Source organism: Branchiostoma belcheri, unplaced genomic scaffold (genome assembly GCF_001625305.1).
Source record: "Branchiostoma belcheri isolate BF01 breed outbred unplaced genomic scaffold, Haploidv18h27 scaffold173, whole genome shotgun sequence".
Classification (NCBI taxonomy): Eukaryota; Metazoa; Chordata; class Leptocardii; order Amphioxiformes; family Branchiostomatidae; genus Branchiostoma; species Branchiostoma belcheri.
The window spans coordinates 470,709-477,910 of record NW_017803191.1 but is presented as its reverse complement, the minus strand read 5'-3'; the positions used below and the strand labels follow the sequence as shown (position 1 = coordinate 477,910).

General features: G+C 38.7%; 1 protein-coding gene across 1 annotated transcript in view; it reads left to right on the top strand.

Annotated features, from left to right (window-relative positions):
* LOC109466990 (protein FAM110B-like) overlaps window positions 1–6,478 on the top strand; it is a 19,631-nt gene extending 13,153 nt beyond the window's left edge. The window contains exon 3 of the mRNA XM_019764875.1: window positions 3,754–6,478. The gene's annotated coding sequence lies outside the window, so the exon portion shown is untranslated. The remainder of the gene's footprint in view (window positions 1–3,753) is intronic.
* Window positions 6,479–7,202: the final 724 nt, after the last annotated feature.

Below are 7,202 nucleotides of genomic sequence, written 5' to 3'. Positions count from 1 at the left end.
TCCATGATTGTTTACCTATAGGTAAACAATCATGGAATCAGACAATTTTGTACTTTGGGTTTAATATCATATGCAATACTGTTTGATACACTTTAATACATATACAGTCAAACCTGTCCGTCCAACCAACTGTTTAGGGCAACCAACTGTTATCAACAACCACATTCAAACAGTCCCGTCCCATTTTACATAGTAAGGACCCCCTTCCAGGCAACCAACTGTAAAACGCAACCAGCGGCCACTTTCTTGTGGTCCCTACGGGGCACGGACACCCTAGTCAACAACCAGATGATGGCATAAGGGCAAGCGATCTAGATCTTGGTGCAGTTTGTTGTAGGGAAATACAATGCACATGGACTTGGGCAGGTCTAGAGGCTGAAAGGGGCTTTACTGATACACACATTAACATCACCCCCTCCCTCTTTAAATATATGTACCTGTGCCTTATGGACCACCCAAACTTCACACATTGCCACTTCAACAGTGCAAAATACAGGAACCATGTGGTTCCTGTGAGTGTGACAACCTTGTGGTTGAATGTAGCGCAGTTGTAGTACTTCTATAAATAAACAGAATTTTCTCCCACTCCTCTGGCTTTCTGGTAGCATCAACACCTGCACCCCTGGTTCCTGAAGAGGGCTTGCGCTGTCTGTCAATGTTAGGACAACAAGGTCTTCTCCCTTGACCTTGTGTTCCAGTATGCCATTAGCTTCCACGCTGGAATTTGAAACCACGACCTTTCAGGCCAAACCAATTTAACTAAATGCTCCTTGGAATCGTGTTTCAGATTTTTGAGGTGCCTTTTTAAGATATTTTATGCACTGATCCAATGACATGTAATCATTTTATTATGGAGTGAGTTATAAACTATTCCAGAAGTTAAAAAGTACTGTTTAAGTAGTCTAACCATGATTCTGTTTTGGTTTGAAATCCACCTTTTCTCACCCTATGAAACAACTAATAAAGTTTGCATGGTCTAAGTCGACTGTGGGACAGGTGTGCATTCTTGCTGACCAACACTAATTCCAAGAGAATTCTGTAGATGTGGAAAGACTGGCAACTATTTGCATCTGTGTTACAGTTAGTGGGTTTGTCATAAGTTCTGTCAGGGTCAAAGCTTAAAGAGAGATATTGATGATACGGTCTGTGACAGTTGTTGAAAACATTTGGAATGGCCAAACAAAAAAGAAGATTTCCTTTCATCAATATTGTTGTTGAAAACAATGAAAGTGTTTGAAAACTTTTTAAAAATGTTTTCATGTTGACTTGTTCATGGCCATCACACAGTTATGCTAGAGTGGCAGCACACTGGTTTGTTGACTCTGCACCCTTGATTTTGTAAAAGGTCCCGTCTATGTTTCCACCTTAAATCACAATGCTTGATGAGAGTCTTGGGAAGTACCTTTGTTTGTCTTGGCAGAGCTGGAGAGGTATTTATCTTTCAAAGTCCTTTCTTGTTTTGTTCCATGGCTGTGAAGGCATCACACAGAAGCCAGTGCTGTGGACACCTGGCCCCTGATGTTAAACCCACATAATGAGGCATGAAATGTGTTTGTGGAGGCTTGTCCTTGTGGGAGGTAATGAAGAGGTGTAGAAAGGTCCCAGACTGCTGGGAAGGAGGTTTTGCTTCCCCAGGCAAGATTTAACCCTGGCAATTCTGACACCTGTCAAACAGGTGGTCATAAATCCCTTCTTAATTGACTTTAAGTAGTAACTTTCCATCATGATGACACTTGCAGATGCACTGTAATAGGCTAGGTCAATGACCTCTAAAAGTTTCATGTTACTTAGATTGCATATTACTCAGTATGTTATATTAATCATTTATTCTACTAATTTCTAGCTGTAGTGCAATCCTATCCATTCCTTATCAATGTGAATTTGATCACTTGGACATCCTCAGACTAAAGGGTAGTAGAATTTACTAGAAACACTGGTATCTATACCAACATGTTCTTACCAGAAGTGGTCTCCAATACAAAAACATGATGAAAACCTGTCCACCACCTGTAAGTGTTTGTAACATACACAAACATATCAGGCCAACATTCCTGTGTCCCACCACACTTGTGTCTAGACAAGGATTCTGGCCACACAAGTCCTGTCCTGCGTTACAACTTTTGTCTATCAGAACAGACCAAAGCCTAACTCAGACTCCTTCCTCTTAAGTTGTGTCTCCATAAAATCCTCTGTAATATCAGACACTTCAAAGTATATTTGTTTTCATAGTGTTAAAAGGTAACAACAGGACAATATTTTGTTATAACAGTTCTTCCTACAGAGTTCCCTACTTTGTGTGGTCATTGTTGTCAGTGTGAGATAGACAGCCAGTGGACGTTTCCAACAGGGAAATGTTAACAAACTGTTAACCAGGACTTATAGCCATCCGGGTCTGCAGAGTGTACCACAGACATAAACAAACAGTCCAGCAATCAGCACAGTTATGTAAGGATCACCTTGAGTTATGGTCTCTTTTTGTCTGGCATGTGTTTATGGGTCAATCTGAGCCATTTGTTGAAGTACTTTGTTCATACTTATGACTGCCATATTTTTACATGGAAGTAGACTTCACCTTTGGTGATGGTGGAAATATCTGTAAGGTGTTGATAGCTGGAAAGTTGTAGGTTGCACAAACAAAGCTGGCTTCTGTCAGGTCAAGCCCTGTATGACTGAAGTGATGCATACTCAACTCTCCTCCATGTGGACAGATAGCGATCACAAATGCCAAGTCCAGATTCCTGCCTAGGTCAGGTCTTTGGGAAAACATCAGTTTGATATTAACTTGGTGGGAGGCTGTGGAAGATAAGGTATTACTGCCCTACAGGACTCTTCATAACTATGGACCACCTACATGTAGGACATACACAGTTCAGCAGCATAGGTGGCTCACTGTTTAGCGAGGTCTTACTTGCTAAACTCAGGCCACAAGTCAGAGGCACTGGAGTCTGTGTTGGATTCTTTTGAAAGTGCTATGATGGATTTGATGTATGTGACTTAAGTTAGGATGAACAGTTAAAATAAACAGTATGCAAAGTGGAGTAACAATTGCGTGCTAGATGGGGAAAGACCATAAATCAACGTGTAGTCCTGTGGTAAAACAAGAAGTACTCAGCAGAAAGTTTGCTGGAATAGAAATAAGAGCATGTACCCATTCCTGTAAAAAAATCATTGCAGCTTGTAGTACTACTGTTAATCAGTACAGGTATATTATTGTCTCCCATGTTTTACTGAGACTTTATCCTGCTGCAGTTCTGTGACTCAATGTTCTGTGCAGTACCCACTTGACATTTGTGGAATGTTAGCACAGAGTACACCAGGGCATAGTTGTGTCCTGACCCAGGGACAGTACAAACAATGTGTTGACACTCAGGAATGGACAAAGTGGGCCTGTAAATTATCAGGACTTCATACTGAACTGCCTCGTTTGCCAAAGAAAAACTTTTTCCAACAACACTGAGTCGATTTGGTGGATCTGAAGCCACAGGTGTTTTTGTCCTTCTCATAAACCCCTTCCCCTCCCCTTCACGGTAAATTCCTAACGTTCCTGTCTGTGATGTTTACCATGGCCCTGTTTACATGACGTTCCTTTCAACACCAGGGCTCCCTGCTTACATACTTGATTGATTAGCAATAGTCTTTAGTTCACTCTGTCCCCTAGAACCATAAACATTTATGTTAGTATAACTTCACTCAGTCTTCAGTGATTTTCATAGCATTTGAATTTATTAATTTGTTTGTTCTTTTGTTTTGCAGATACCCAAGACAGAAAGAAACCTAAGTTGTTCTTCAAGACAGCCCAGCAGCTACATATAGAATCACCAGCAGCTTCACCTGAATCAAGCGTTGAAGGAGGGCCAGCTACATTACTTGTATGATGTGTTCGTTTATGTCAGCAAATCAAGGAACAGAATTTGATATGTCAGACTGAATTTCTCAATTCTGTAGCAGAAAAAGTCATACATCATGTCAATAGTTGATTCTGCCATAGCCTTCTTAAAAATCCCACAACATATGAAGATTTTGACGGTGCCTTAATTGCTGGCATACGGACATTTAGATGAAACTTCAGCAGGAAAGACACTGTCTGACTTTCTACACTGCAGTGGCCCATTTTTTATTTATGTTTGTTTCCTCAGCTTTATGTACCTTTGTAAAAAGAAAAGAGCTTTGGTTCAGATAATAATTATAAACAGGATTCTGGTGAGATATTGCAGTTTCTTGTGACTTAAACAACATATCCAGTAAATGTAAACAACAGTATTTGTTAAAGACCTGTCCAGTAATGAAAATGGACTACCAGCAGGGAAGAAGGGAATCCAGTGCATTAAATGTACATAGAGGTTGTTGGAACCCCATGGGTTGGCATTTTGAGTTACTTTAAGTTTGCCTGTCTGATGTTTTGTGCCAGTACTTTGTCCTTATGGAAGACTATTGTTGTAGAAGGATAACTGAGGACTGATTCTGCACTACTGATAATGTACATGTATGTTCATGACTGGTTATCCAGAGATGGGCCTTTGTTTCTTGGAACTTGACACGGTGCTTTATCTTCATGAAACAAAGCTTGTCTTCTGTGAGGAATGTAAATTCCGTGGAAAATTTAATTATATGTAGTTGCTAACTATTTTAAACAGAATTGCATTGTTCTAGTTTGATTAGTGTGTAACTGCTGTGTCAAACTTGCTTTTTGAAAATTACAATATTGTACATGTACCCCGATAATTTGCGTATTTGGTTAGTGACTGTTACTGTAGCCAATTCTGATGGTTAAAATTGTAAATCAAAATTATGATGTGTATTATCAGCCAAATTGTGAACAGTATTGCATAGCTTGGCATTTTGCAGAGTAGAGTATATATTGTAATTTCGGTCACATTACTTATGGAGAGAGTGTAAGAAAGTTGTTTATAGTTTATTGTTGTTATGCTTTCTGTAGTCTTAGTTTTAATTAATGTGAATGTTTCTGTATTTACAGTAGCTTTCACTGGAACTGTTGAACAGTCAAATGATAGGAATTCTTGGACTACTATGTATAATTACTTATAGTGTGGAGGTGTACAAAAGTCTATATAACAGAAATACTTCCTTGCTATTGTACTACTAGTACTTACTTTACTATTGTTTTTGCCAGTCCTTAGGATAATACCTTTGTTACATGTATTGTGACATCTTTGGAATCCTACCAATTACAGTAAATTTGCTGGCCTGGTTGATATAATCACTATGAGCATAATGAGAAACATATAGTGTGTTTGTACTTGATGACACTGCTGCCATGCTAGTTGGTTGAGTGTAAGAGTTGGACCTATATACATCTGCATGTGTTAATTACATGACTGCAGTGTCAAATTTAACTGACAGTTTCCAGGTCTAACTACCTAGCATGGCAGACAATATTCACATCATAGCCACGAGTACAAACACCCTATAGAGAACAAGGCTACAGATATACATGTAGCAGCTGTACACACATGATGACATGTAGCTATATCTTAGCAACCATGCTTATGTTATAGTGATGTACATCTTGGAATCACATGGCTCTGTATCCATTGACACATTTTGTGCTTGCTTGAGTGGCACTGAGCCAGCAATTTTTGTGGCAATGTTCAGTCGATTTGTACAGCAGTTAGCACATATATTACTACAGGTATACTCCAAAAGCTGTATAAAATCATGTAACACTTTTGTTCTGGACTATTGGAGATCTAAAGTATTGTAACATTCCAGGTGGAAATGTTCTCCCATTTTCTCCAGTATGGCTGTATTTATACTAGTATGAAAGTTGTTCATTTGATATACAAAGTTGTTTAGCTCGTGTAGCTTTCCACATACACGGCACCACAGGATAAAAACATATGATCGTTTTTCAGCATTGAGCAATCAAGTGTGAGTTAAGGCTTGCCAAATGCTGAGATAGAGTAATGTTGCTTTGATATTTTATGGATCACACAGAACACATATCTTTGTACAATGTTGCTCTGCTGAAAGGTGTCTCAGATGACTTGTAATATCTTTGAAGTTTGTTTTAGCAGTGTATGATAAAAGCTGTAGTTTTGGTATTTGTTACAAAAGTAGACTATTGCTTTTTATATTTTGTTAATGGCAGATAACAGACTGAGCTTGTCACACCCCATTTATTTTTTTCACATTGTTGTAGAACTCGAACAAAATGTCCTTTTTGATGTAAGTGGTCCAAAATATAACGGTGACAACAGGAATCGTATCAAACTGTTAGATCACACCAATTTGATTTATTGGTTGTTGGATTCTTGTAGATTATTTGAACGTACAACTGAAGATATGGTACATGCAAACAAACAATTTAAATTGGTGTGATCTCATGGTGGATTTTACAACTTAAACAATGTCCAGTGTCACTTCTGGTTGAATTTGATATTACCAACATTGAGTCAATAGTGACTTTGCATATAGAATGTTGCTAGTTGCTAACATTCCAATGCAGTTTTTGTGGATTGATTTGTGTACAGTTTACTACTTTTGTAATATGCAATAAAGTGAGATACTAGTACCCTGGTGGTCATATGGCAAATACTAGTTGTGAGTAGTTCTTCGTGTGTGTGTATCTGTGTGTGTGTGTGTGTGTGTGTGTGTGTGTATGCATGATTAAGACAAAACCAAAAACAGTACAGGCACAAAAATTGGAATCATAACATGAGCTTTCTTCGAACAACCCCCGCAACAAGGATCCTAAATTGTGCAATGTAGAACATTTCACTGTTGAAGAGGAACGGAAGTCAACACAATATCTACTTGGAGGAGATAGAGATGTTAACTGCTATGTTAGCTAAAAGACCCGGTGCAAGACATTTCACTCACTTCGTATCACATTTCAACATTAAGTTAACTAAAATCTATAAGATCATAGTGGACAGATTCTTTCTACCACATCCATACAGAGAATATAGAGTACATTGCTTCTAGCAAAAACAAGCATACAGAGGAGATTTTCCCCCAAAAAACTTTTTGGTACTCATTATGGGTTCACCACACCACGAAGTGGTGGTGAACCCATATTGCTTTTTCTGATGTTTCTTCTTCTCCTCCTTCTCCTCCTGCCATTTCTTTAAATGGATTCAGCTTCTTCATTTTGGGGCCTAAGGACCTGAAATTTGGTATGGAGGTACAGTAGGCAAATACCCCTAGGCGTTTTTTAAATTTTTGTTGTATACAGGCTTTAG